The following is a 10,596-nucleotide window of genomic DNA, read 5'->3' on the forward strand; positions in this document are numbered from 1 at the left end:
CTACTGGTTCATTTAATTGAATCATCCTGTTTTATTTCCTGGATTATCGTCCCATCATCCCTGCCTTTAGTCAGGTGGAGAACGTCTCCTTTGTACAAATCAGCACTTTTTCCATTAGTTTGTGTAGTTGGATAATTTATTGAAATTTACTTTTAAGTTTTTTTACTGTCCACGTTCAAAGGAGTAGACAGTGTTTTGACCTCCTATGCTTTAGGGAGGGTTGGTTGCAGGGCAGACATTGCCTGTAGCATTGTTTCTCGGGTTTCATATTCTGAAAGCTGGAACAAGGGAATTATGTTGGCAATCATTGTGGGGGGAGATGAGAGAGCAAAGCAGTCCAACAGAGTGGAGGTGATTTCACCAAGATGGAAGGAGGTTGGTATGGCCTTTGGTCCCTATGGTTACCTCCTCCTCAGTAACCTGGAGGGGAGACAGGAGCTTGGATACTCCTTGGAGACAGGGATAGGAAGGGCATGACTGCTTGGTCTTCCATAAGGCAGGCTTAGGACTCCCACATGCCTGTCCTAGGCAGAGTTGGACTTTAAGGGACTATGTGTATATTGGCAGTGACTCCTGAGATCCCAGACCAAAGGTCTTAGGGAATGTTTTCCTCATGCCAGGGACATTCACAGGGCTCTAGGGAGGATGGGTCTGAATAATGACCACTAATGAATTTCATACCACACTGGCCATGAGAGTGGGGTGAGAGTTAGAATCAGATCTGTTGTAATTTCAAGATAATAAGGTCCCGCAGCACACCCTGCACACCTGTCTATGCAGTGAGATTCATACGCATGCAGAAGATGCAGATGCAAGCCCTGCCTTTATGGAGCTCACAGTGAGACGGGAAAAGTCAGACATAAACCCAATGCTGATATAGGCAGTGATCAAGAAGTCTAGAATTCAGAAGACAGGAATAAAATTTTTTGGAGGGGATGGAGAAAAGTTTCATGGAAGAAATAGCTGTTTTTTTTTAAGATTTAAATCATTTATTTGACAGAGAGGGACACAGCAAGAGAGGGAACACAAGCAGGAGGAGCGAGAGAGGGAGAAGCAGGCTTCCTGTGGAGCAGGGAGCCCGATGTGGGGCTTGATCCCAGGACCCTGGGATCATGACCTGAGCCGAAGGCAGACGCTTAACGACTGAGCCACCCAGGCATCCCAGAAATAGTTTTTTGAATATACTTTGAAGAATTGATACAACTTTGATATACGAAAATGAGGAAGAGGACTTTCCAAGTGCAGGGAATAATGTGAACAGGAGCATAAAGGGCATTGTGAAGAATAAGGGAGTAGTTTGGTTAAATTGTGAGTTGCAACAGGGTATGGATGGGAAATATCTTTGGAAAGTTAAGCTAGGGACTTGCTAAAGATTTCTAGAGGAGATAGAATGCACTACTACAGAGACAGATAGGGGATCAATGCCATGTAGTCTATATGCCCTTGTGTAACTTTCTTAATCTCTTTGAGTCTTAGGGTCTTGTTTTTGTTTTTTGTTTTTTGTTCTCCAATCTATAGAGTGGAGATAATATTATCTTGCAGGATTATCCCTAGAATTAGAATAACGATGATGAGAACTATGACTATAATACAGCTACCATTTATTTTTTTTAAGATTTTATTTATTTATTAGAGAGAGAGAGAGAGAGCAAGCAGGGGGAACAGCAGGCAGAGGAAGAGGGAGAAACAGGCTTCCCACTGAGCAGAGAGCCCAATGTGGAGCTTGATCCCAGAACCCTGGGATCATGACCTGAGCAGAAGGCAGATACTTAACCCACTGAGCCACCCAGGTGCCCCATAGCTACCATTTCTTGAGCGCCAAGCTATCAGTGTATGGTATGTGCTGGTGCTCAATAAAAGTGGCATATTATGTTATATTATATTGTATTATATATATTATATTATGATATTATATTGCCATTCAGCTATTCAGAGTGTAAGGAATCTGCAATATATATATACTTCACTAATGCTAGCATTTTCTAAGTCTCATCCAAATTTCTACTTCCTTCCCCCTGAGTATATAACTCCTTGAAATTAGGCCTGAGCATGTGACTTGCAATGGCCAGTGCAATGTGAGTGAGGATAATGTGCTACTTCTGTATGGCAGGCTTTAAGTGATGCTGTGGAACACAATGAAGGATTGTGTGAGACAGTGGTATTAGATGGTGTTGGAGCTTCTACTGGTAGCCTGAGTTTCTGAGTAATTACGATGAGTAGAGTCCTCTTCAGTCCCTGCTGACCAGTGTAGACATGTAGTATGAAAGAGATATAAACCTTTGTTTTTTAAGTCATTGAGATTTGGGGGATGTTTGTTACTGTAACATAACCTAGTATGTTTGACTAATGCATCTCTGGTATAGTTCATCAATACAGATGTAGAGTGTAGCTCTGTTTGCTTGAAAAATAATTGGTTTCTCTTCTTAGCTCAATCTAGGTCACCTATGATGACTTCCTCAGACCCTTCCCTTTCACACAGTCTCTGGACGCTAAGTCTGTTTATCAATCTTCCCCCCCCACACACACACCCTCTAAGGTTCTCTTTCTAATGCCTCAAGCTCATTCTTTAAGCAGTTCTTGTGTTAATTCCAAAACCCACTGGTTTAATTGTTTTTCCTTCTTTATTAGCTACAAACCTAGCCTATCTCCCTTTTGTTTCTTAATTGTCAATTGATCTGTCTACAGCAAAAACAACTGAAAGTGAATCCCATGTCACTAGGAGAACTGCTATTAATCTAAGCTAAAATTATAATACTAATAGCATTATGGAACGTTTACTACATAATAGGCATATGCTACCCAAGTACTTTCCACATGTCAGCTTATTTAATTTTCACAACACCCTGTGAAGTAAGTATAGCTATTATCCCGACTTTACAAACTTTATAGAAATGGAAGCACAAAGCTTCTATAACACTGTTAGGAAGGTGGGTAGCCAGAAGTCAAACTCAGGGATTCTGACTTTGGAGCCCTTACTTTTAAAATCTCTATACATTAGATCTCTTCAAGGTCTACTGTTATTTTATCAAAAGAGTTTCTTTATTTAGGCACTGCTCTTGTCCTACCAGATGTCCTATGAGACATTCTTCAATATAACCGGTCAAGCAACAAGTATTTGATGATTCCCTCCCTCCCTCCCCTTTTCTCTCCTTTTCTTCTGCATGGATTCATATATACGAAGTCATGTTTTTAAAGTCTCAAAGAGATCATAATGTAGTTGAAGCAACTTCTTTTGAGTTTTATAAAATTATTTGAGAGCAATAGAATTCCACATTTATAGTCAAGAGCTAAATTATCTGGTACAGCCTGTCTGAAAGAGCTAGAGAAGGGGGGAGAGCAGTGTGGCCTGGAGGAAACAGAGCATGTTTCCCAGATCTGGGCCTTGAACAATTGCTGGAAATTGGATATAGAAGGGAGGCAGGAGTGACAAGCAGGAAGTAAGTTGAATCTGTGATTGATAAATGGATAATCGGAGATTTTGCTGAGAAAACACAATGGTAGCTAACCATCTCGGCATGCAGATGTGCTCGTAAGAGCTATTTCTTTGAAACCACTTTTCACTGTATCTTAAAATAACAACAGGGCCCCAAATTATAGATATAGAAATTATAGAAATAGAGCTCAGGAAGACAGATTTTTATGGGAAAGTATTATTCACAGGGAGTTAAAAGCTTTTATGCTTTATAGAAGCTCTTAGGGTTGAAGCAAATCTAGTATTCATTTATAGCTAACTCATTTATGCATTGCTGGGAGATTTTGCAAATGTAACCTCGGTTCTGCCCTTCACTGAACTCTGAGAATACCCCAGGCTGTATTTGTTCATAAAGGTGAATTTCTTTTTGAAGAGCAATTTGATGTAATTTTTGTTTTTCATGAAGCCTGTTTCTGTGTGCTCACAATTTGCAAGCATCCAGGGCTGTTTTCTCCTTCTGTAATGAGAGAAGTGTATAGTCACCCTGTGCCTCTCTGACTGCTTGATTCCCAACCACAGTCATGTTCCTGGAAAGAAAAAATGGCCACAGTTGGAAGTAAAATTCTTGTTTGGTTTTCCACCAAGATTTGCCACCATTTACTACTTAATCAGTTGTCTCATGATCCAAGTATATTTACTGAATCACCAGCCAGGATCCAGTAAGCTGCCTCTTTCAATGCCCTACTTTTGTTGAGTTTAGAGTGGCAAGGAGTTCCAGGAAACCATGTACTCCAACTGGTTTATTTTATAGCTGAAGCTCTGGGGTCTGGAAGAGGTGAGCTTCTCCCACTTGCCCATAGCCAGTGGTGAGAGAGGTGGGGACTTGGCTCTCTGGCCACCAGCCCAGTCTTGGCTGGATCTCCTGGTCAGATTGTGCTCTGAGAATTGAGGATGGATTAATGTCTGATTGATTGTTAAAGACTTTCACAGACAAGGGAACACAGGGGAAGCAGATTATACAGGCAGTTTTCTTTGTTTGATCCTTTCACAAATCAAGCCTTTTTTTTAAACGCCTGATTGCTTCTCCATGGAGATAGAGGGCCAGGTTGTGAAGGTAATAGATACTGTCTTTTCTAAAATGATATATTAATCAGCAAGCATCTACTGAGTATGGACTCTGTTCCTAGCCCTCTGTCATGTGCTTCATGGAGAAGGTCAAGCCATGGCCCTGGCTTGAAAGGATGGTACAATGTATCGCAGGGAGGTACACTTGAGCGATAACAAGGAAGAGTATGTTAATGAGAGGGTCAGTTACTGCAAAGGGGAAGATCAACGTGGTGCTACTGGAGGCAGCTGGGGAACCTTCATGGGAGAAATGGGACTTGAGTGGTATCTAATGACAAACATGTGAAGAGAGTACTAGGGTGCCCCCACCCACCCTTGGCTTCTCTCTTCAGACTCTGTCATCTCTATGTTTACACATACCCACCTATGTTCATGATTTTCCAGAGCAGTTCTGGTTTCAACTAAATTTCATTTCATTAAATTATGTAATTTATTGCCCACCCAAATGTGATTTAGTTTTTAAATACCAGTTAAGACTTTCTATATACGTTCGAAAGAAGAAAATGCTCTGTCAGAACAAATGGGACATTTTCTCTCATTTAGAGAATATGGTTGCAGTCCTCATTATTTGCTTTTATGATTTTAATTCTAATGTTTTCCATTTCTGTGAGATTTTATAGTTGGAGTCTGATTTCTCAAAAATTATCTTGATCATAAAAGCAAACTGTAAGGGAGGTAGAATATTGTTAATATTCCTGTTTTAGAGACGAAGAGACAGATTCAGTGAGGTTAACTGCTTTGTTCATAGGTACATGACTGAGTGAAAACAGCGAGATGTGAACACAGACCCTCTGAGTTCAAGCTGAGGGCTCTTTTTTCTCAACTTACTTGGTTAGTCTTTTTAATTGGTATTTTATTCTTTGGTTCTTATCTTCTGTTTTCCTGAAGAATGCTGGAAAGGTAAAACCAGCGAATATACTCCTGTCTTTTATAGTACTATTCTAAGTAAAATTTTCAGTCTAGAGCCAATGAAATTTTCAGAATTGCAAGAGTTATTATTAGTTCTAGCCCTGATTTTTTGGTTGGTTTTCGACTACCCTGAACTGATCCTTTTTGTAAACTTCTTTGCAGTTATGCTAAATCCACGCCTGTATTCCAATTTTACATTTTTTGATTGTTTCCCACTTTGTTGTTTTCACCCTGGCTCCTAAGAAATTGAAAAACTGCACAGCACTTTGTATATTCATGGTGGAGAGTGGAAAACTTTTACAGTTATCAAAAAAGTCACCAATGTCACTTTCTGCAATGGTCAACATTGCAGAGATGTGATGTCTGAAACTTAGAAATTAACATCACAGAAGAATGCATTTTCAATGTTTCTCACCACGTATAATCTCTGAAGGCATTTTTTCCCCTGTGACAAAGTCATGAAACAGATTTCTTGTTTTTTTTTTCAAGGCCAGTTGAGTGCCATAATTCACTTCTTTTATACAGAGTCCTAAACTAGGCACTTGTTTATGTGTAGGGAATGAGGGCTGGAAGAGAAATTGAAGATATGGTCACTATTCTTGGAGAATGCACAGTCTCGCTGAGGAGACAGAAGATACCCTCCTGCAAGTTGCATAAGAATCAATAGTCACGGGGTGCCTGGGTGGCTCAGTCGTTAAGCGTCTGCCTTCGGCTCAGGTCATGATCCCAGGGTCCTGGGATCGAGCCCCGCATCGGGCTCCCTGCTCTGCGGGAAGTTTGCTTCTCCCTCTCCCACTCCTCCTGCTTGTGTTCCTGCTCTCACTGTCTCTCTCTCTCTGTCAAATAAATAAATAAAATCTTTAAAAAAAAAAAAGAAGAATCAATAGTCACTGCTCTATTTACTTCAGTAGAATTTATTCAGTCTTTTACAATATAATGAGTAAGACCCTTCTGTGTGACAAAAGGGCATAGATAATATTGTCTTTGACCTCTTGGTGCGTACACTCTGCCTGGGGAGATTTCTCATTCAGTTTACAAATAATTATAAGGCAATGTGAAATGAATGACTTAAGAGGGAAACAATGCTCAGATGAGGGAGAGAGCATTTCTGACATCTAATCTTGAGGGTGTTCTTGGAGAAGTTCAGATTTAGAAAGACTCTTGAAGAATGGATAGAATTTTTGATAAGTGAATTTGGAAAAAAAGTGCTAGCACATAGGAAAGTCTGAATGAATGAATGAGTGCGTGAATGAATGAATAGATATTCCAGATGCTGGAATATCAAGGGATGCTGAGGCCAGTGTGACTGGGGCACAGCTGAATGCGGGGGAGGGGAGGTGAAGACTGGGAGAGAGTAACACATGTCAGAACAGAAACTTCGCAGTTTAGTGCTTTCCCATTCATGGTTTTGCCATAACCCAAAAGAAGTGGCTATGTTTATTGTTTTTTTTAATTTAAAAAATTTTTTTAAGGAAATTGTTGCCCAGATAAGCTGGCTAGTTTAAGGGTGGGTTGTTAGGACTCAGACAGATGACAGGCACATATTTTTTGTTCTTACATTTTAGACTCAGATGATTCTGCTCATTTATCCATCTATTTGCAAAAACTTTCAATAATCCAGAAGCATCTCCCTTTATGGCTAAATTCAGAAACAAGCTACGTTTATCTTCAAAAGGGTTCCACTCTGATCAACAACATGTATATGAAGTTTGAGTGTTGATACAACCTTTCAAAGTGACATTTGGCTGGCATGTTCCAGAATGGTCATTCTGGATGACTGCAGGAGTTTATTTTGTCTGGTCACTGCCCATGCCTGTCAGTTTTTAAATATTTTAATGTCTTCCTCACATATAGGCACAAGTGACATACTTCTTACTACTACTTTTTACTATTGCGCCAAAAGCATTCATTTAGGAAAATGCTGTGTTGGTGACATGTCATGGTTCACAATATGTCCTATTACACTGAATAGGAATAATTTTTATTAAATTCCTGATTGCTGTATGGGTAAATGCATTAGAAACTCATAATAGTGAAATCATGCCACATACTTGATTTCACATGCATAGTGAAATCATGCCACACATGGCATGTGTGGCATGCCACACATTTACATGCCACCATGTAAATAGGTTTTAAGTTGCTGTTAGGATAATGTGAATAAGATGAGATAACAAATTGGAGTAGCCTCTCCTGTTATCTGTGACCTGTTACATGTTTTCTCAGGTCCTGGGGCCAAATGAACTGAGTTCAAATCTGGATGCTGCCATTTGTTAGCTGTGTGATCTTGGGCAAGTTTCTTAACTGTTCTGCTAAATGAATATAACAGTTGTAGGTAATTTTTAAAACTGTTCAGAGCTTTAAGTAATTTGATAGGTGAGAAGTCTTTAGAGAAGCTTCTGGTACATAGTAAGTGCTCAGTAAATGTTAGTAAGTATCATATCCTTACGATTGCATCTGTTTATTTGGAAAACAACTAGGGAGTGCATTGCTGTAAAATACACACACATATAGATAAGGAAGAGTGAATATGTATTTCCTTATGATGCTTTTTATAATTACACTACACTTTTTATTATACATGAAGATCTTGATTACAAAAGGGGCTTACATTTTTACTGAAATTCCCTGAATGAAGTGAAGAACTGCTTTTCTAACCTCACCCTTGGTTCCCTACTTCCTGTGGGTGATGCTGGCTGGGCATGATGCACAGTTGTTTTCTCATGCTCTGGGGATTAAGCTGTCTACTCACCATTGTGTAGCCTATACCTAAATGTGAGAGGGAATCTTCCCACCTTAAAGTGGGTGGACTATAGTGCTCTCTGCCACCCTGGTGGGACACGATCTGTTCAGATGGCTGAGGAGAGACACACAGGGCTCCAAATGAAGAGCAAGCTATAGGGCCAAGCATCTAGAGGCCATCCGGTAGCAACAGGTGAAGGAGGTTGTCAATTTTTCCTGAATGTATTAGAGCAAAGCCAACCCTCCTTGGAAACCAGGTGATAACAATTCAGCCTTCAGATTAACTCACATAATTCAAGCTTTCTCCTAGAGGGACAAGCATTCTAGGCAGAGGGAACTGAATGTGTGAAGATGTTGAAGTGTGGCTTGTTTGGGAATGGCAAGGACTTCTGTGTGGTTGGAGCACAGACTAACAGACTCAGGGGAGGGCAGGAGAGAAACTGTAAAGTAGACTGGGGCAGGTGCAGGAATAAAAACACTACCAGATAATTGGACACCAGCTGTGTGTCAGGCACTGCCTTGGTAAATAAGGTGGTCACAACCTCTTGTTTTCACTGAGCTTATGGAATGTGAAGGACCTTGATTAGCAGGCTAAGCAGTTTGGATTGCATTTTGCAGAGTATGTGGACTGATGGAAGTGTTTTAAGGGATGGAACGACATGCTTAGAAAAGCATTTGAAAGACCACTCTGATGGAGGGGCAGCCAGTGACAGCCTCATTGGCTAGAAGGCCACTGAAAATGCCCACACAAGACATGGCAAAGACCTAAATGGCAGTGATGAAAAGCAGAGATATTTAGGAAGCAGAATTGATGGGATATGATGACAAACTTTACCTGGGTGGTAAGGTAGAAGGAGAAGGAGAAGATGACTCTCAGGATTCTACCTTGGACAACAGGTTATGCACTGAACAAACATGGGGAATCTGTGACATAAATCTTCTAGAAGGCCAGCCTATTGAAGAATATGTACTCACAACGCTGGCTGTGGTTAAACAACTTGCCCAGTGCTTGACCCAGAATAGGTGCTTAATACCTGTCAGTAGAGGGAAAGATAATACTCTGTGTTTAGTAAATTTCAACACTTCCAGTTCAGCCAAGTACAAAACCTAAGCACCACATCCAGTATTTAAGAATGAGACAATGCAGCAAGAACAGCAAGGAGAGAAATTGATGATGTCACTATTTCTTCAAGAGTGTGTAACTCAGTAGGAGAGACACAATACACCCTTTGGCAAGTGGCGCGAGAATCACCGGTCACTACTCTATACACTTGGGTAGAATTCAGTTGGACTTGCAAAATATAATGAGTCTTCTGTGTGACAAAAAACCATAAATATGCTGAGTACTTATAGGAGCTCAACATGTATTAATTACATGTTTAAATCTGCTCAATATTGCAGCCATTTCATTTTAGACTTTGCCCTAAAGAATAGTATTTCAGCCCCCTCTTCTAGGCTGGTGTACTTGCTAGTTCCTAGAAGTTTTCTTATTTATCCCTCTACCTGTGATACTAGTCAATACTTCTATTTTGCTTTAGAGGTCACAAAATCCTTCCAGTATTTGCTAGTTAACTTGCTACTCGTTTGACAATTTCCCACCACCTGGTGATATCTCTTCCTTTATTTCCTTGATTTTATTTTTCAAAGTTTTCTTGTTACTGGCTTTTCACACATTATCTTCTATTCACAGCTGGACAAATCAACTGTTCTTGAAGTCAGGGTCATTTGTTATATAAAAGGAACCAATTTTGGGTGCTCAATTCAGAGGAAGTTTTCTAGAACTTTCTGAATTTTTCTGTAGTGTTACAGTTTATATTATAAGCCCCTGTTCTATCAGGTAGCAGAGACAATGTCAGTCAACTTGGAGATGTCCCTACATCTGACGTCTAGAGGAGATCATTGGGTCCTTGTTGGCATTTTCCCAGACTGGCATCTTCTGAGATGTCCACTTATCCTATTTGGTCTTGAGTTTGTCCATTCATGTAGGTTGTTGCTACTGCTTCTTCCATACCCTTCTTTAAGACCCCTCATGTCTAGCAACTGCCCTTGAATGGGACATGGGATTCAAGCTGCTGTCTCTCATGATCCTGGTTTTTTTTGAAACTCAGTGAAACTCTGTAAGTCACAGCTGCCCAGACCCAGCACATAGTTACTGTGCTCTGGCGTCTTGCCTATCTCCCTGAAGCCAACACAGAGAAAGGGGCACAGACCCTCTCTTGTATGGATCCTCCAAATCTATGTGGGTTTCTATCAAGCATCTAGCTCTGCCCAGTGATGATAATTAAGACAGGGACCCATAATTGGTAAGCACCCAATGTTTTGTTTTTGCCTCTTTTCTTTCCTTAGAGGGAGAATCTTTCTTTATGTCTTTGAGATTCTAAGCCCTTCTCTGATTCATCATGTGTCTG

Source organism: Callorhinus ursinus, unplaced genomic scaffold (assembly GCF_003265705.2).
Source record: "Callorhinus ursinus isolate GAN/ISIS: 27379988/994484 unplaced genomic scaffold, GSC_fseal_2.0 scaffold2, whole genome shotgun sequence".
NCBI lineage: Eukaryota > Metazoa > Chordata > Mammalia > Carnivora > Otariidae > Callorhinus > Callorhinus ursinus.